Source organism: Neovison vison, chromosome 11 (assembly GCF_020171115.1).
Source record: "Neovison vison isolate M4711 chromosome 11, ASM_NN_V1, whole genome shotgun sequence".
In the NCBI taxonomy this organism is placed as follows: domain Eukaryota; kingdom Metazoa; phylum Chordata; class Mammalia; order Carnivora; family Mustelidae; genus Neogale; species Neogale vison.
The window spans coordinates 172,703,427-172,723,705 of NC_058101.1; the positions used below are offsets into that span (position 1 = coordinate 172,703,427).

General features: G+C 40.5%; 1 protein-coding gene across 4 annotated transcripts in view; it reads right to left on the bottom strand.

Annotated features, from left to right (window-relative positions):
• Nucleotides 1-20,279, bottom strand: part of CSGALNACT1 (chondroitin sulfate N-acetylgalactosaminyltransferase 1) — a 354,308-nt gene that overhangs the window by 168,893 nt on the left and 165,136 nt on the right. The window contains exon 1 of one of the 4 annotated variants that reach the window (XM_044225263.1): nucleotides 18,083-18,129. The exons of the other annotated variants lie outside the window; for them this stretch is intronic. The gene's annotated coding sequence lies outside the window, so the exon portion shown is untranslated. Of the gene's footprint in view, nucleotides 1-18,082; nucleotides 18,130-20,279 lie in introns of those variants that run through there. 4 annotated transcript variants of the gene reach the window in all.

Genomic DNA, 20,279 nt, shown 5'->3' on the forward strand with positions numbered 1-20,279 from the left:
GAACTAGCATCCATTGCTGGTGGGAGTCTAAACTGGCACAACCAATTTGGAAAACTGTTGATTAGTGTATTCTAGAGATAAACATAGGCTTGCTCTATGACCCAGTAATTCAAGAACTGATATCCCCCAGAAAACACATACAGGGATATTTATTCATAGGGAAGCTTTGTTTGTAATAGCCAAAAATTAGTGAACACAACATCGTCCATCAACAGAAGAATTGATAAACTGTAGTATGGTCATACAATAGAATATTCCCCAACACCAAAAAAGAACACCACTGCTATACACAGCAGCATATAATCAATCTCACAGACACAACATCTTATCTTGACATTTATGTGAAGTTTAAAACCAGGCGAAACTTGGGGTGCCTGGGTGGCTCAGTGGGTTAAAGCCTCTGCCTTCGGCTCAGGTCATGATCCCAGGATCCTGGGATCGAGCCCCGCGTTGGGCTCTCTGCTCGGCAGAGAGCCTGCTTTCTCCTCTCTCTCTCTGCCTGCCTCTCTGCCTACTGGTGATCTCTGTCTGTCAAGTAAATAAATGAAATCTTTAAAAAAAAAAAAAAAAAACCAGGCGAAACTCATCCCAGATGTTGGATTAGAGCAGAAGTCCAAATAGTGGTTATTTTGTGGGGAGGAGGTATTAACTGTGAAAGAGGGGTAGATAGGAAGCCTTTTGGAGGGCTAGATGTGTTCTAAATACTGATCTGGGAAGTGATTATACAGCTATATTCATATGTAAACTTCACTGAGCTCTACACTTAAGATTTGTGTACCTTGTATGTGTTTACATAAATTATGCCTTATTAAAAAGGTAAACAAGAAAAAAAAGTTGGCTGTTTTCCAATGCTTAGTATTTGTTTTAATCATTTTAATTAAGGGAAGCCCATTTTCTTTAAGCATATCATTGCTGTTGGCTATAATTTGAATGTCTGAACACTTGAAAAGACACCAACCAATCAAATGGGGAACAGCACTTATCTCCCCTAAACAGACACATACTGTCTATCTCACCAGTTTGTTCCTCATTAACATCTAAAAGGAGCCCTAATCAAAATCTAGACATAAACAGAGAGCAAGAGGTAATGAGGACAGGCACAGAAATGAGCAGAACTTCCAACTTCATGGCAGGATTTAAGGCTGTAGCTCACACTATCCCTGAGGGTTCCAGTAATTTAATAAGACATGTACAGAGATGTCTCTGATTCTTGATCTACATTTGATATGCATAAGACTCTCATCTGCTAAACCCTCTGTCTTACATGAGCCAGTCCCTAGCTAAATGTCTGTTATGCAGGGAATCATGGAATTCTAGCATGAGAAGCACGTGAGAATTATTACTGACATAAGTCTGGTGTCTGTCTACACGGCACAAGCACAAAAAGCTCCTGAGAGCAGTCAGAAACCATAACCAGAGGAAGTCACTGTCAGCTGCCATCTTTCTTCACGGACTCCTGTGGCTAATATGGATTTGCACTACTACGAGGACCGAACACTGAATTCTTATTTTGTAGGAGTAGTTTCATTTCTTACCAAACCGTGTTTCCAACGGATGATTAACCCCTCCCTTTCCCAGATAGTAAATATTTCCAGAGTTCTGGTAAATTTTAATACTGGCCCAGTGAGTAAAACTCAATATATATGTAAAAAAGTAATAAACATATTTTAAGTTAATGATTAAAACAGGAAGAAGTTTTTGTGTTGTTGTTGTTTTTTTTTTAAGTAACGCCAGATGAAAATTAGCACTATCTGAAAAAAATCCTATTGAAAAGCCATAGAGAAATGTATTACCTTCAGCTTTCACAGTGGAAGCCCATGGAAAATGGCTTCAGCTATTTTAGCCCCTGACTTTTTAAAGAGCTTTAAAGCAAACCTACAATCCATTAGCAAACTAGGAATAGAAACCTTTGTTCTTTTTGCTACCAAACAATGGCAGCCTGAAAAGCTAATTTACAAGATGTCTGAATATCTTGGATGAAAATACTGTAAGTTTTCTGATAAATTGGATTCATTTCAAAGTATTTAGATTAAAACTGCCTGCTTTATTTTCACCAACAAACAAGTCATTACATTATTTTTCCCTTTAGTTGACTTCCCACCTGAATGGGAATACAGTTATCGTCATATGTCACATTGTAATTTCCTATTTTAAATGGCTAGATAAATCATCTACCATCAAGTGTTTTCTTCAAAAACAGCAGCAATAAGAATAGAAATAAAAAAAAATAGAAATACTTCCCCTTAAAATAATAATATGTTCACATGCTTTTTTAATTTTAGAGTTCATCTCCCCACCATCATTGAATTGTAGAGCTGTCTCCCAGAAGACATAAATGTTTACTTATCTATAAAATTTTATCTTCCCTGATGAAAGAGATAAAAACTTTAAAATTCATGCCATTAATTTTCTCTTTTCTTGTCATTCTTCATAGAAGTGATGCAGTGAAAGAAGAGTAGCATTTTAGGCTTACCACTGACTCTAAGAGAAAAATCTTAGTAATTTTCAGAAAAGGTTAACAAAGGAAGCCAAGAAAGGAAAAGGAAAAAAAAAAAAGCAAGAAGATTCAAGAATCCCTTCTGGGAAAGAGCCTTACTGATGATTAAGACCCAAACATCAAAAGGACAAAGTCTTCTTTGGTCAGCAAAAGAATCACTTTTATATATATGTATTACTCACAAAGAACAAGTTTTAATTCAATATATTATATTATTTCAATTTATATATATAATAGAATATATAAATATAATATTATATATTATATAATATATTATAATATAATAAATATATTAACAATGTATCATAAATATATTAATATATTACTATATTATAAATTAATATATAATATATCATAAATATATTTAGTTATATATTATAAATGTATTTATAATATATATTATTACATTATTATAATATGTAATATATATTACATTATCCAATCAATATATTATATTAATTCAATACAATATATTATTTCAACAGGTCACATTAATTGTATTTATCCAACTACAAATAAACAATTTTACCCTTTAGGTGGATAATCTCAGTTGCCAAAGTTGCAAAGCACACTTCCTAAACAAAGGAAGGAAACTGGGTAGCAAATGCTAAAAACAGCATTTCTAAGGGCTCTTAATGTTTACACAACATAACGTTTTATTGTTTGAGGTCATTTATGACAAATGCCCACTAGGGTTTTTCAGGGACATGCATAACTAACAAATGACACTATGTTTCATTTTGTCCAGGTTAACATAGGCAACTTGAAATGAGATACAGTAAAGTACTTTCTCTAGAAAACTGCCATGGTCCTAAAAATCATATTTACAAAGCAAGAAGACAGGTGCATCTAGGTGGTTCTGTCGTTAAGCGTCTGCTTTCAGCTCGGGTCATGATCCCAGGGTCCTGGGATCAAGCCCAGAATTGGGCTCCCCTCTCAGCAGGGAGCCTGTTTCTCCCTCTCCCGTTCCCTCTGCTTGTGTTCCCTCTCTTGCTGTCTCTCTCTGTCAAATAAATAAATAAAATCTTTTTTTTTTTTAAATAGAAAGCAAGAAGACAATTCAAGAGATTTAAAGTCAAAATTGTATCTGTTACAGCCTGTGGAAATGACCCTAAATGAGAAATGCATAAAGGACACGGGATGAAATGAACAAAAAGCAGGTTTGCACCTCCCACCAGCAGGTCATGGAACAGGATGCACTCCTACTGCGTCAGTGTTCTGAGATTTTACTTTGATTTCAAGACATGAAAAAGATGAAGTCAGCTCGGTCCATCCTCTTTTCACCTAGCCAGACCCAGCAAATTAGCCCTTACCCACTCCATCAGTCCAACGCTGACCGCCTGGGCAGCTAGTACGTTGAACAAGCACAACTATAGAATGGGATCAAAACAAAACTCCCTCAGCCCTTTTAAAAATCGATCAAGGGGAGGTGGACTTCCCTTGCTCCTGATGAAAATCTGGACAATGGCCAGATCCTCTCTGCTCACTCCTACCTCACTGAGAGTCACAAAACCATCTTAATTCAGAGATTAGACTTCCCAATCCCTTTTTGTTTTTTTTTAAAGAAGTGGGGAAGGGGGCAGAGGGAGAGGAAGAAAGAGAGAATCTTAAGCAGGCTCCACGCTGGGCATGGAGCCTAATGTGGGGCTCAATCTCACAACCCTGAGATCATGACCTATGCTGATTTCAAGAGTCAGGTGCTCTGACAACTGAGCCACCCTAGTGCCCCTTTCCCAATCCCTTTTAATAATTCATACTCCAAATCTGACTTAGATTCTATGCCCCATTTCCAGGGCTACGCTGGATTCAGACATGTAGTCTTGAGGAGGAGGGTGGATCAGGCTTTCTTCTTTACAGCTGCTGATCCCCTCAGGGGCTGGGATACACGGAAGGAAGAAGAAAAAGCAGTAAGAAAGTCCGTACTAAACTGGTTCCGTCAGCGGTTGGCATCCATTCCTGAGCCTGCCAGTTACCTAAAGCTCATTCTTCCTGTATGGGTTGTTTAGTGGGTTCTTGGGAGATTCTCATTGCTGGAAAACTCTGTCCCTTGACCTGGGTGAACTTATCTCAGTGCCATCAACCTCCGAAACCCCATAGGGTCTGACATCTGTTTCCAGCCTCTTGCTCCTAGGGGCCCTCTTCACGACCCAATTTATCTGACAGAATCCAAGAAGACACGCTGTTCTCCCATGTGTGTGGTTTACCTCTGGCGAACAAATAATAATCATTTAACCTCTTTTGGCTCAACAAACACGGAGTACAGGGCAAAGCCCAAACCTCCAGCCAACCCTCCTCAGGCCACCTGAGGTTCAGGGCCCCACCGCGGTGCCCTCCAGCTGCCCAGCCCAGGGCTGGGGAAGACAGCTGGCTGCATCCACAACCCTCTCTCCTCTCCTTAGTTTGACCCATTTGGAGCTGGGGGCTGGTTTTCAAAACTGCCTCATCTGCCAACTCATATGTCTATTGAATTTGGATCCCTAGTGGAAAAGGCAATTTTAAAGTTCCATCACAACTCGCCTGTGTAATTGGAGTGGCCAAAGATGCTCAACTGATTGAGAATAAACACAGTGGTTTTATTTTTTCCAGGAACTGCTACCACCAGCTGCGCACTGTGTACCCTTCCTCCCCCTGGGAAGCGAGTGACTTTTATTCTCAGCCCATCCCAAAACATTTGATCACTCTGGGTTATTAAAGTAGTGCAGCATATACAACATCACCTACCAAGTACTCTTGTCTAAAAATCATTCATCTAAATCTAATCAAGTTTCTAAATCTACCTACTGGCTTCTAGACAATACCAGGGATGGGGAAACAAGTTCTTTGTCACCATTAGGAAGTAAGAAGTCAAGAGGGTGAAACTTCTTATAGGACAAATGAAACTGCTTCTCTAACAAATTAACGTCATGAGCGGGGGAGAAAGTGAAATAGGGGGAAACATAATAAAAGAGACTCACAAAACACCAGATACCCAAATGCAAAATGCAGGCCTTGCTATACACAAATCTGAAAAACTGTGAAAAGGTACCCCTGAAACAACTGGGGAAATCTGAATGTGGACTGGATGCTGTATGGTAGTAAGGAATTAATATTAATTTTGTTAGAAACCAATACTGGCATAATGGTTTTGTGGGGTGGGGTTGGGGGAGTCTCTATCTTTGAGAAATACACCCAAAAGTATTTGCATGTGAAAGGACACAAGGGCCAGGATTTGCTTTAAACCGGTCTGACAAAAAAATGTTTTTAATAAAATAAAATTCAGGGAAGGATGCATGAAACAAGACTGGCAAAATGCTGATACTCATTGGGGTTTGGTGAACTCGTGAGAGTTCATTACATTCTACTTTTGCATATATTTGAATATTTTTCATAATAAAAAGATTTAAGTCCATTGCAATATTTCAGCCTTATCCATTCTCGAATCTCCTCCTCCCTGCAGAGCAGGCCAAGCTGCTGGTTCCGGTGGCTCCGGATGAAAGAGATGGATGGGCAGAGGAAAGGAAGCGGGTTCTGTCTGCCCCCCACCACGTCCCCGCCCTCTTGCCTGGCTTCACTCCCCTGAGGACAGAGCAGATAAAAGCTTGGGGGACACTTCTCCTCTGTCATTCGTTGTTGTTTTCTTTGCTGGTAGCCTATTCTTTTAATGACTGACCCCAGTCGCAGCTGATAGATGGACAAGCGGAGACCCAAACAAGCCTTGCTGGCAGGGGTTTCCGTCCCGAGCAGGAACGCCGGGGTTTGGTGGTCTATTGTTAGATCTAATAGCATCTTCCAGCTGTCTCCCTGTCACCTGGCATTGACATGAGGGCCTTTTTAGCCCACCTGGTGACCCAAGCTAGTATTCCCTGTGTGAGCCAGGGTCAACACTGGCCTGCTCACGGGGGAGATCCTGTTTGCATATTTCTCAGAAACCATGAATTTGAGGAAACGGCCTTGTTTCCTCTACAACTGGCTACACCACCATACCCTCTCTCACCAATGCTCTTCTTTGTGCTCCATCAGCACCAGGCAGATCAACAAGTCCTACAACTTGGCAGGCATCCAATTAGGAACCCACAGTGTCTGCTTCTTGTGGACCTCAAGAATTGTATGAGCAATCCTCCTGCCCCTCTCCTTTACCTTGGCTCAGAAACATGGCAACCTCCAAACCCCGTTAGCCTCTCTGATCTCCTCTGGGAGAGAGGAGCTTCTTTTACTCATAAGGATTGTATGCAGAAGCCCACCTCCTTCTCGATCCTGGGCCTCCTCTTAGCAGCCGCTGGTAAAAGTTGGCCAAACGAGTGTCCTTCTCACACCAGGAAGTAGAATAGAGGCTGTGTGCGGAACTGGAGCACTTCGACTTCTGTTCTCCACGGGATACTAGCCCTGCTGTTGGGGCCGGGGTGAGCAGCCCACAAAGATCTCAGTGGGCACCTCCCGGCACCTGCAGCTTCTGCTGGGTATCAGGTCACCATGCCAGGCAATGAAAACACAAGATGAGTGAGACCAACTTGCCCTGACTTTGAAATCACAAGAAACAAAGCAGGGTACACATTCTGCCACTTCCTAGCTGGTTGATTTGAGTAAGAAAATGAAGCCGGAGGCACCCGGGTGGCTCAGTCAGTTGAGCGTCTGCTTTCTGCTCAGGTCGTGATCTCAAGGTCCTGGGATCAAGCCCCGCATTGGGCTCCTTGCTCAGCAGAGGGTCTGCTTCTCCCTCTCTCTGACCCTCCTCCCCACCTGTTCATTTAAAAAAAGGAAAGAAAAGGAGGAGGAGGAGAAGGAAATGCTGATGTGAACCCTTTGAGTCGGTAACTAGCAAATGAGAGTGGTGTATCAAGATGACCCCCAAATCCTGAAGCAATCTCAGCCAACGACTTAACAAACCGACTGGCATCCTCGGAGTCCAACCCTCTGCTACAGCTAACTCCAAAGTAAAACGAAGAGCTAGCTGTCGTGCACGATAAATAGATCCCATAGGTGCGGTTGCACTGAATGGAGCAGTGGAAAAAATTACGCCACAGCCCTCCTCGGCTTTCACTCAGCCTTGGGGCTGGGGCAGGTTCCAGATCAGCCACAGCCTTTTCGGATCGGGGTGGGTGGGGTGCACTGGCTGCCTTGGAGGCAGCAGGTGCATGCAGGCTGCAGATGCTACCCTAAGATCTAGCCCCGCAGCTTGTCCCTGATGTTCAGAATAAGAATTTATCGTTTCTAACGTTAACTCTCTCAAAAGCCCAGTCCTATTTAGTGAGGCAGCTGAGCATGCTGCCAGCTGAAAGGACGTTAGGATAATCATACTGGACATGTGTCATGCTTTGGGACTTTGTGTACACCCTCCCTACGCTTCGGAATCTACCACTTACGATGCTACCGCCCAAGTGTCAGGAGACATGTGTTTTCCTAGCTTCTTGTGCATTTTGGGTGAAGCATCAACATCTGCATTTAACGTGAAAAAAATTAACTTTTATTTAAGTCACTGTATTTGGGGATAGCTTTGCCTGTACTCTAAGACACAAGCAAAATGAAGAGATTCCATTCTCCAGGATGCAGACCCTACTATCTCTGTATTATCTATGGATTCACATTTGTCTCTGGGTGTGTGTGTGTGTTTATGTGAGATGCTGACTCAGAGCCAAGAGACATCACCCTCTCGCCCTGCCAGATACATTTCCCAAACAGCGTCAGCCCTGGCTGTCTTCATTTTCTCATCTCTGGGCCCCTCTGTCTGACTCCTACCTCCCTCTCCACTCAGACCGATCTTTCTTTCATGTTGCTTGCCCTCCACCTCTCACCTCTGGCAAACACCAATCTATATCTGTTTCCTGCATCTGTGAACTCAATTTTCCATTTGTTTGGGTTTTTCTTAGATTTCACATAGAAGAGATATATACAGCATCTGTCTTTCGCTGTCTGACCTTTGTCACTCAGCCTGATACCCTCAAGGTCTATCTGTGTCGCAAATGGCAAGATGTCCCTCTTTTATATGGATGGATAATATTCCACTGAGAGAGAAGAGAGTGGGAGAAAGAAAGTGAGTGTGTTTCATATTTTCTTTATCCACCCATTAGTGGAAACAAGTGAAGGGGTCAGAAGGTACAAACTTCAGTTATAAAATAAGTAAGTCATGAGGATGTCATGGACAGCATGATGAGTACAGTTCATAAATCTGAACTCTGCATTTGAACATTGCTGAGAGGAAACCTTAAAAGTTCTCATCACAAGAAAAACAATCTGTAACTCTGTGTGGTGACAGATGTTAACTAGACTTACTGGATGGTGATCAGTTCACAATACATACGAATATTGCTCATCATGATGTACGCCTAAAACTAATAGAATGTTTATGTCAACTACACCTTAGCACAAAAATAATAAAATAAACCATTCTTCCTAAGATCAACTCTGATATCCTTTCCAAAGCCTGATTGCCAAATCCCAAGAACAGTTTTGAGTCCTCTCACTTGACTTGTGAGGGGTCTATCCTGCCTATCATTCCCCCTCCTTCCTTACAGAACACTTCCTCTTGGCTTCCTCTCCCCAGCCTCTCCTGGAAACCCCCACCTCCTGGCTGCTCTTTTCCTCTCTCTGCCAATGCCAACTCATCTATCTTATGGTTCCATGAGGAAGTTCCCAAAGACTGACTTGTTTTTCCTGTCCTAGGCAAGCCTATCTACTCTCATGGTTGTTTTTATCTTCTGCCTAAACCTAAACCTGCCTAAAACTCTCTGGGTTTCAGGCACATTCATCCAACTTCCTGCGTCACCTCTGCACTCAAATGTGTTATTGGTTTAACACATCCAAAGCTGACTTCCTGGGGTGCCTGGGTGGCTCAGTGGGTTAAGCCGCTGCCTTCGGCTCAGGTCATGATCTCAGGGTCCTGGGATCGAGTCCCACATCGGGCTCTCTGCTCAGCAGGGAGCCTGCTTCCCTCTCTCTCTCAGCCTGCCTCTCCATCTACTTGTGATTTCTCTCTGTCAAATAAATAAATAAAATCTTTAAAAAAAAAAAAAAAAGCTGACTTCCTGATGCCCCTGCCAAATCCCTTGTCCCGCTATGTCCTCCATATCAGTAAATGGTGCCTACGACCATTCAGATGTTCATGCTAGAAAACAGGGTATTACCACTGAAGCCAATTCTGGCTCACTCCCTTCTGTTCATTCTTTTTTTGATAGCACGCAAGAGCCAGGGGGAGGCAGCAGGGGAGAGAGAATCTGAAGCAGGCTCCAAGCCCAGCATAGAGCCTGACATGGGGCTCAATCTCACAACCCTGAGATCATGACCTGAGAGTCAGACACTTAACTGAGGCATCCGGGAGCCCCCACCTCTGTTCATAATTCCAAAATATATCTTACACCTGTCGACTTGCTCCACCTCTGACCTAATTGTAGCCCAACCCACTACATCCTTGACTGGACCCCTCAACAGATTCCCGACTCCTGTCCCTGCTTTCACCCTCGCTACTCCTAATCCACTATCCATACAGCAGCCAGGGCGAGCATCTTATACCACGAAACCCTGCCTCCTCAAAACCCTGGAGTGGCTTCCAACTGCACTCAAGAACAATTCCAGAGTCCTTCGCATGGCCTAAAAGGCTCAGCTCCAAGGTCATCTCACGACACTGTCCCTGGCCTACCCTCCTGAAAGCCACATTTGCTCAGTTCTTCAGTTCAACAATTTGTCAGTTTTTCCAATGACCTGTAATCTTGGTTCTCATGCTGTTTCCTCTAGAAAGGTCTTCCCCTTATCTTTGTCTAGTTTATTACTTTTCAGTATGCAGGTTCCCACTGACACTTCCAAAGGGGAACATTTTCTACAAACTTTCCCCTAAATTTACCCTTTTATTCTTTTTTAATAATTATGTTTACTTTTCCTCTGTATAACTTAGAGTTTGTAATTAATATACAGCTGCAGATAGAGGTAAGAGAAACAAAAATACTATTTACAAAGGCTCTGCCACTAGACTATAAGATACCCAAGAGCAGGAATTATGCTGAATTAGTTCACAGCAATATATTCAGTTTCTAGCATATTTAATAATGAACAAAGAAAAAGCTAATGAATATAAATAGTATATATCATGACTTTAACCTAAAAACAGTTAAAATATTCTTCCAGCTTTATTGAGATATAACTGGTATAATATTGTATAAGTTTAAGGTGTCCAACATAATGATTTGATAAATGTATATACTATGAAATGATTAGCATAGTAGGTTTAGTTAACATACTTATCACCTCACGTAGCTGCAATTTTTTTGCGTGTGATGGGAATTTTTAGATCTACTATCTCAGTAACTTTAAAATACACAATACAGTGCTGTCACTACACTGTACCTCCCATCCCCAGCAGTGGACGTCTGCACATTTAGACCACCTTCACCCATTTCACCCAGCCCTCACCTCCAGCAACCACCAGTGTGTCCTCTGTTTCCTTGAGTTTTGTTCTTTCCTGTTCCACATAAAAAATGAGACTGTACAGTGTTTGTCTTTCTCTGTGTGACTTGTGTCATTTAACATAATGCCCTCAAGGCTATCCAAGTTGTCGCAAATGGTAACATTTCCTTCTTTTTTATGGTTGAATAATAATACATTACACACACACACACACACACACACACACAGAGACATGGACACACACACACATCTACTTTATCTACTCATTCATGGATGGACATTCATGTTTCTATGTCTTAACTTTTGTAAATAGTTCTGCAATAAATATGGGGGGTACAGATATCACTGCAAGATAGTGATTTCATGGGGTGCCTGGGTGGCTCAGTGGGTTAAAGCCTCTGCCTTCAGCTCGGGTCATGATCCCGGGATCCTGGGATCAAGTCCCGCATTGGGCTCTCTTCTCAGCGGGGAGTCTGCTTCCTCCTCTCTCTCTGCCTGACTCTCTGCCTACTTGTGATCTCTGTCTGTCAAATAAATAAATGACATCTTAAAAAAAAAAAAAAAGCGATTTCGTTTCCTTTGGATGTACTTCCAGAAATGGAATTACTGGATCATGTGGTAGTTCTATATTTAATTTTACAGGGAAGTTCTGTACTCTTTTCCATAGCAGTCGTACCGATTTACATTCCCACCAAGAGTCTACTAGGGCTTCCTTTTCTCCACATCCTCACCAGCACCACTGACTTCTTGATAATAGTCATTCTAATAAATGTGAGGTGATACCTATTTGTGGTTTGGGTTTGCATTTCCCTGGTGATTAGTGATATTGAACATCTTTTCACATACCTGTTGCCCATCTAAATACTTACTTTGGAAAAAATATCCATTCAAGTACTTAGCCCATTTTTAATCAGATTATTTGGGTTTTTTGATATTTAGTTGTATGAGTTCCTTATATATTTTAGATCTTTACCCCTTATCAGACATTTGGTCTGCAATATTTTCTCTCATTCCACAGGTTGACTTTTCATTTTGGTTGAGCATTTATTTTGCTGTGCAGAAGTTTTTTAGGTTAATGTAGTCCTACTTGTTTTTACTTTTGTTACTTGTTGTTTAGGAGTCACATCTTTAAAAAAAATCACTGCCTAGACTAATATCAAGCAGATTTTTTCCTCTATATTTTCTTCAAGGAGCTTTACAGTTTCAGGTCTTATATTTAAGTCTTTAATCCATTTTGGTTAATTTTTGTGAGTGGTATAATATAGGGGTCTAATTTCATTTTTTACACATTAATATCCAACTTTCCTAGTACAATTTATTAAAGAAGACCATCTTTTCTCCACTGAATGTTCTCGACTCCCTTGAGAAATATTAGTTGCCTGTGTACGTGAAGGTTTATTTCTGGGTTCTCAATTCTGTTCCATTGGTATGTGTGCTTTATACCAATCATGTTGTTTGTTTACTATAATTTGTAATATAATTTGAAATCAGACAGTGTGATGTCTCCAGCTTCGTTCTTCCTTCTCAAGATTTCTTTGTCTATTTGAGATCTTTTGTGGTTACATACAAATTTTAGGACGTTTTCTTTCTATTTCTGTAAAATATGCCATTGGAATCTTCATAAGGATTGCACTGAATCTATAGATAGTTTTGGGTAACATGGACCCATTAATTCTATCATCAATAAGCACAAAGTATCTTTCCATTTGTTTGTGTATTCTTCAATTTCTCTCATCAAAGTCTTATAGTTTTTGGTGTACAGACTTTTCACTTCCTTGGTTAAATTTATTCTGAAGTATTTTATTGTTTTGATGCTATTGTGAGTGGGACTGTTTTATTTCTTATTTTTAGGTAATTAATTGTTTTGCATTTAATGGAAACTTTGCTTAAGTGTCACAGTTGAATTTATTGAAATTTCAATTTTGTTGAAAGTTGAATTTTATTATATACGTTCCTATATCAGTTGAGATAAACATAAGGTTTTCAGATTTAATTGTGAATATGAGTAAATTACAAAAAAGATTTTCTTATGCTAAACCATCCTTAAATTCCTAGAATAAGAAATTCCAGCTAAGTTGTGATTTTTTTAAAAAACCTTAAAGGATGCAGTTTGTTAATATTTTGCTTAGCAGTTTTGTATCTATGTTCATAAGTGATTTCTTCCACTCTGTATCTACAGTTGACCCTTGAACAATGTGCAGGTTAGAGATACCAACCCTCCCTCCCCCCAACACACATGGTTACAAATCTGCCTATAACTTTTCACTCCCCCCAGAACACAATTACTAATACCCTACAGTTGACCAGAAGCCTTACCAATAATATAGTCAAATAACATCTATTTTGTATTTTATGGGTATTATGTTCTATATTCTTTCAGTAATACCGAACTTTTTCTTAATTTTTTTGGTACTTCTAGGTTACACAGTTTGTCAACAAGTTTTTTCAAATTATTTTAAATCTATAAAAAAAAAATTTCCAGTACATTTGTTAACAAAAATCCACATTTAAGTGCACCTACAGAGTTCAAACCCATGTTGCTCAAGGGTTAGTTGTATCTATTTTGCTAGCAAACTTCTCCCTTGTGATGAGAACTTTTAATGTCTACTCTCTTAGTGGCTTCCAAATATTCAATAAAGTATAGTCACCATTTTGTATATTATATTCCTATGACTCGTTTTTTTGTTTTTTTTTATTTACTATTTTATTTATTTATTTGACAGACAGAGATCAAAAGTAGGCAGAGAAGCAGGTAGAGAGAGAAGAGGAAGCAGGCTCCCTGCTGAGCAGAGAACCCCAAGCGGGGCTCAATCCCAGGACCCAGGGATCATGACCTGAGCTGAAGGCAGAGGCTTTAACCCACTGAGTCACCCAGGCGCCCACCATGACTTGTTTTATAACTGAAACTTTGCACTTTTTGACTCCCTTCACCCATTTCATTCTACCCCTAACCCCCACTTCTGGCAATCAGCAGAAATTTTTTTTTTACCTCAAAACAGTTAAAATATGTGCATACCCTCTCTTTGCTTGAAGTAAAACCTTGTTCTGAATAAACAATACTTTCAGATATATGGCATTCGTGAGAACCCTCAGATTATAAAATAATTCCAAAATGTAAGGGCAATATCACACTAAGTCCCCCACTGAGAGCAACTACAAAAGGTGGACTACAAATGAAGAAGGGCACAGGGAGAGAAGAAGGAAAAGGAGGAGGAAGTAGAGGAGAGGAAGGGCAGGAGAAGAAGAGGTAAGCAGACAGACACAGCCCATAGCCTGGAGCAGTCTCCCTGGGTTGAAGAGATGGAACATGGAGGTCAGACCACCACTACAGCCAGGACTTGAGCAGACAGTATCCCAGAGAAAAGGGAACCCCGGGAACATGAACCAAATATGCTGCTCAGACTTTGCATTCAAGGCACTTGCTGAATTTTTATATGACTTGTAAATATAGGAGTTGTAAAAGGAGAAAACAAGCAGAAAGCCACTGCCAAGAGGCTAAAAAGTTAAGAAGTTTTTGTCAATCCCACTCTGCCTGGGACTTGAAATTTAGGGTCTGACATGGACCAGGAGCCCTGGCTTTCAGGTAAGACCCTTGATGGGCTATGTCTTAGGAGTCAGGTACACAGAAACAGAAAAGCCTGAAACCCCAATCCAGTCGTCATCATTGTTGACTGAATCTAGGGGAATAGCCTTATTCAACTGTCCACCAGAGAAAATTTCAGTCTTCTCTGAAGGAAGATAACAGTATCCAGAGACACCACAATTTTTCACATATGACGTCAGGTACTTAATAGACAATTACAAAGCATGACAGAAAACAAGAATAGATGACCAAAAACTAAGAGAAAAACCAGATAATATACTGATCCACAGGTGATCTACATACTATAATTATCAAAAAGGAATTTTAATAGAATTACAATCATAATGTTTAAGAAAATAGATTAAAAATAGAGAATTTTATCAGGTACCTAGAATCTATGTATAATTGATATAATAATAATTGAGATTAATAGTTCAATACATGGGTTTAACAGCTGGTGAGATACAGAGCAAGAGGAGTAGGATAGACCCGCACAGAAGCAGAGAGGGTAAAAAAAGAACTGAAAACACAGAACAGAGCTGAGGTAGCATATTAAGCACAGATGAGAGAACTAATGCATGTGAGACTGGAATTCCAAAAGAAAAGAAGGGGAGAAAGAAGCAGCAGCCACAAAGACAGTCACCAGGAGGCCGAAATGGATTCAAGATATAGAGCTACAGATCCAAGAAGTGTACGAATCACAACTAAGGGAAACACAAAACAAACATGCCAAAGCCCCTCCTACTAAACCTGCTGAGACCCAAATATAAAGAGAAAGTCTTAGAAGCATCCAGGATTGGGGTGGAGGGAAGACTCCTAATGGCAGATATAATAGTATATATAACAGTACTTACAGGCCTGACTCAGAGCTTTGTTATTATCATATGGAAGTGTGATAACCTCTCTCACCCACTTTGCTATCAGGTGAAATGAAGGATAAAAGTTCAGAAAATGCCTTGTTAAAGTCCCAAAGTTAAATTCCTTTTTTATTAACTTGAAGCAGAATTCTGCAAGATAACAATCATGGCATTCAAATTTTTTCTATCTTCTTTTGTTTTCAGTTTTAAAAACCTGCCAGTGTATAAAAAGAAAAGCTTTTTATTGAAGTCTGATGCTTCTCTAACTGATAAAATAAATAAAGAAAATACACCAGCTACTGAGTATCAACAGTATGCTAATATATACTCATAATTTTACTTTCCAGGAACCCAAGGCCCATAAAGTAGACAATAAAAAAGAGTTATTGTCATGGCGTGATGAGACTGATCTCTTAATAGATAGAATACTGCTACGATAGATACTTAAGAATGGTGAGCTCATCATCATTTCAAAGGATTCAGAAATTCATTCTGAGTTTTTCAACAACTAAGAAAATTATTTGTCTTAGTTATTAACAGGAAAAGAAATCATATGCAAAAGCTTAAAATTAACATTGTGATAATAATCTACCAGCCCAGGCTCTGTGGGAGCTATTTGTCTTACCCAAATGAAAATTGCCCTGAAAATGTTGGGACAGAAAAACAAGATCAAAAACAAAAGTGTCCAGTCACCTAGCCCTTTCAAGAAGGCTATGGCTGTGACCAGGAATCACAGCTAGGAATCACATCCCCATTTATTGGGGGTTTAGATACTGTCCTGGTGAATGAATGCATAATAGAAAAACATGATTAAAGTTTTCACAGATGGTTTAGAGAAACCAAAAGAAGAAATGTTGGGAGAAAAAAAATCAATACTTCTATTGGAAGACTAACTCTTAGACCTTTCAAAACCTATAATGCACTTCAGCAATACCCTAGTATGCAAGTTGAGGAAAAGAGCCCCTGCTGCTCATTTCCCTTCAAGTCCGGACATTCTCTTTTAAAAATCCTGAGAGTATCTACTAAAATCAACATCTTCCCTAGCTCATGTGTGAAAGAAACCATCCATCCTCAGGAGTGATAACCATGACCAAGACCTGGCCAGCTGAGTAATTCGATCCTGTGGCCACAGTGACAGTTCAGAGATGGACATATGACCCAATCAAAGCTAATGAAAATCAGTCTTGGGGTATGCTGGAAAGACTGAGAGAGAAGGAAAAGGAACCCTCTGTACTGGTGGAATTATAAACAGGTGCAGCACTCTGGAAAACAAGATGGAGGGTCCTCAAGAAATTAAAAATAGAAATACCATACAACCCACTTGTATGGGTAATTCCACTTCTGGGTATTTATCCACTTCTGGGTATTTTTCCAAAGAAAATAAAAACACTAATTTGAAAAGATATGTGTACTGCTATGTTTACTGCAACATTATTTGTAATAACCAAGATACAGAAACAAGCTGTCCATTAACAGATGAATGCATAAAGAAGATGCGATACAGACACACTCTTATACACACACACACACACACACGCACAGTGACACACACAATGGAATATTACTCAGCCATAAAAAGGAATGAGATCTTGCCATTTACAACCACTCTGATGGATCTAGAGGGCATTATGCCAAGCGAAGTAAGTCAGACAGAGAAAGACAAATACTGTATGATTTCACTATATGTAGAATCTAAGAAACAAATGAACAACAACAAAAAAATAACAACAACAAAAAAAAACAGAAACAGACCATAAATACAGACTACAAACTGGTGATTTACAAAGGGGAGTGAAGGGACAGGTAAAATAGGTGAAGGGGATTAAGTGACCCAAACTTCCAGTTATAAAATAAGTAAGCCATGGAAACGCAAAGTACAGTATGGGGAATATAGTCAATACTATTGCAATAACTTTGTATGGTGACAGAGGGTGACTACACTTATCATGGTGAGCATTTCATTATGTATATAATTGTGAAATCACCACACTGTACACCTAAGACTTACCATATCAACTGTACTTCAATTAAGAATTACATATATTATGTAATTATAAGATATATATATCTGACAAAATACGAGATACAATGAGAAAGAAAAAAAGAAATTGAGAAGCATGCTCCCTCTTCAGCTAGACTTAAATCTAGATGCTGTAGCCTTTCTTCCCTACCTAAAAATGAAGCCAGTACAAAGAGCAGAGCCAAGTGATCTAAGGTCCTGAATCAAAGAATCCCAGAAGCCAGCCGCGCCTGTACCCTTTTTTTCTTGGGCCGATGTAAGCAGAATGTTCTATCTTTTGTAGTAGGAAGAGTCTAAACTAGTGAGCTCACTCTGGAGAAAGTCAGCCATTCAAACAGGTGCAGAGGCACCTCAAACAGGTGAGAGGCATCAAAAGACTTCTCAGCTGGAAGTGCTAGTGACCAGGGGGACCAACAGCCAGATCAGACCACAGTTGGCAGACTTGGACAAAAACACATGTCCTTCGGAGAAAACACTCTGCACTGCACAGAACCCAGTGTAAAACCAGGGAGTATATACAGTATCAGACCAGCCTCTGCATTAAAATGAAAAGTAAGATGATTTCATTCCATTCTAAGAGACTTTTCCCAAAACTAATCGGGCTACCAAATGTCTCGGTGCTTTCTGATAATAATAAGCAAGTGTAATTCCAAACAACGTAATAGCAGAGACCTACATTCAAATTTTCACTAAAATTATCAATCACTATCCATCCAACTACTTTGATTAGAAGCCTTGCTCAGGATTAGGCTCACCTGCAGGCGTTCCGTTTCAGCTTATTTAAACTCTGCCGTCACCTTCCTGCTACCTTGTAGAAGACGAGCCACACACCCTCCAAACTGGGTTGAAACTGCCAACAAAGAACCGATGATCACTCTGGAGTAACTGAGCAACTGGCATAACATTCCAAAGGCTTCCAAATTCTGTTGGCCACCTGCTCCTCCTCTGGATTTGAGAAAGCTCAAAGCAACGGGGCTGAACGCTGACAACTGTCACTCTGCTCAGCCCACAGCTTCTGGGGTATGTTTACGTTGCTTAGTTATGATTCAGTGACGCAGGAGAAGCACAGACTGGGCCAAGCCTAATAGTCTACAGCACTAATGGGCTTGGCTAAAGTGTTTCTTAAAAACATTCCAGTTAAAGGCGCCACTACCTATGGTAAGAGAATAAGAAGCCTTGTCTGCCACCCACCAGCCTTAGGAGTTTTAAGATCTCTCACTTCTGTACTTGGCTCTTTGGCAGAATGTGAGATTCGAATTAAATGATCACCGTCCAGAGCTAACAGTTGAAAAATGTGTGATCTCTAAACCTGGAAGCTTATGGACATGTGCCTCCTGGGCAGCAGTGTCTGGTACTCCGTCATTAAGTTACGGAGACAGTTAATATCATTCATGCTGCGATTCTGCAAGGCTATGGTGATTTTCACGTTAGACTTTCAAACTGAGCTAAAATAAAGTGGGTTTTTTGTTTTTTGTTTTTTTTTATCAAGTAAGGCTTCACTCAGATTTTGAATTAAGAAAAGGTTTAGGCTAACAGTTAACCTTGGATTAGTATTTATTTTACTAATGTTAGCAATCTACCCCACGGTTGATTTTCTATTTCCTCCAGGAAATTTTTATGCCATGATAAAGTTCTAGACATTTTTACACATAAAACACACTGCTAGTGAACACTATTAACTGCTTATTTGAAAACCAACTATTTATAAAATCAAACGAAATATAACCTAAATATACTCAGAAAAAAAAAATGAATCTGCCACCATATTCCTTTCTGTCACAGAGTCCTTTCCAGAAGGACTGGTAATAGGAAGCATGCCAGGTTTCATGGCTATAGCAATATAGAATAAGCAAGAAAGTGTTCGAAGGCTTCTCTTCATTTTCTTTTTCAAGAGCTTGTTATCGAGCTCATTGCACAGAAGATATCCAGGAGCAAGTGTGAAGGCACCACTGCCAAGGGTATCAGGAACAGACGGCAAGAAGAGCCCGGGGGGCATCAAAGAGGACTACGGGATCAATCAGATCTGCATTCTGGCCCCCTCGTTCCCGAGTTGTGAACCCTTGGAAAACTTATTTCATTTCTCTGAACCTCTGTGTCTCATCTTTATTTTAAAGAACTAAGAAGTACTTCCAAGGGCTGTTGAGGGGAATAACGGAGGGAATTATGTATATGAAATGGACTACAGTGTGCTGACAACACTCTGCAGACTTCGCTTCCCTTTCCTTCTGACCTATCCATAGGCGACTCATTTCAGACCACTACAAAGAGAGAAGGCAGACCAGTAAGAGGTCTCTCTCCCCTGCCACTGATGAACGGGAAGGGGGCTGCTTTCCATCCGAGTTGACAATCTCCAGTAACTATGAGCATAATTTCTGGGGCCAGGCCAGGGGGCCACGTATGACTGAAGAAAGTAAAAGACAAAAGGACCTCAGCAATGCAACTCATCCACCATGGGCAAAGCTTGATTCTCTTGCTTCTGACTCAACATTTGGTTCTGGGGCTTTTCCCACATCACTTTCACAGTGTGGGGACATCCAGTAGACTCTGCCTTGGTTTCAGGGTCCTATGTTCTCACCTGGGCCCTTTCAGTTATTTTTAGTGGAAAAATCCACAGCCGATGGATTCATCACATCCCTTCACTACCCCTGTGTTAATTCCCTGACTGGTTACCATAAAAACCCACTCACTTTCCTCAGCTCTTTCCTGCCTCACTTCTCATGATATCATGAGGAGGAACAGAGATTCTAGAGAATGTCAGGCCATGAGATGTAAGACCAGAAGACTCATAACAGAGAATATTTCTCCAAGAGAACACAAAGTCAAGTTCGCCATGACCCAGTTATCAGCTTACGGACAAAGCAGAGTTCCAGGTCTGAGCGGCACCCCACTTGAGGAGCTCAGGAACAGGCTCCTCGGTGGGGCTCGTCCTCTCTATCCCCTAACCCCGAGCAG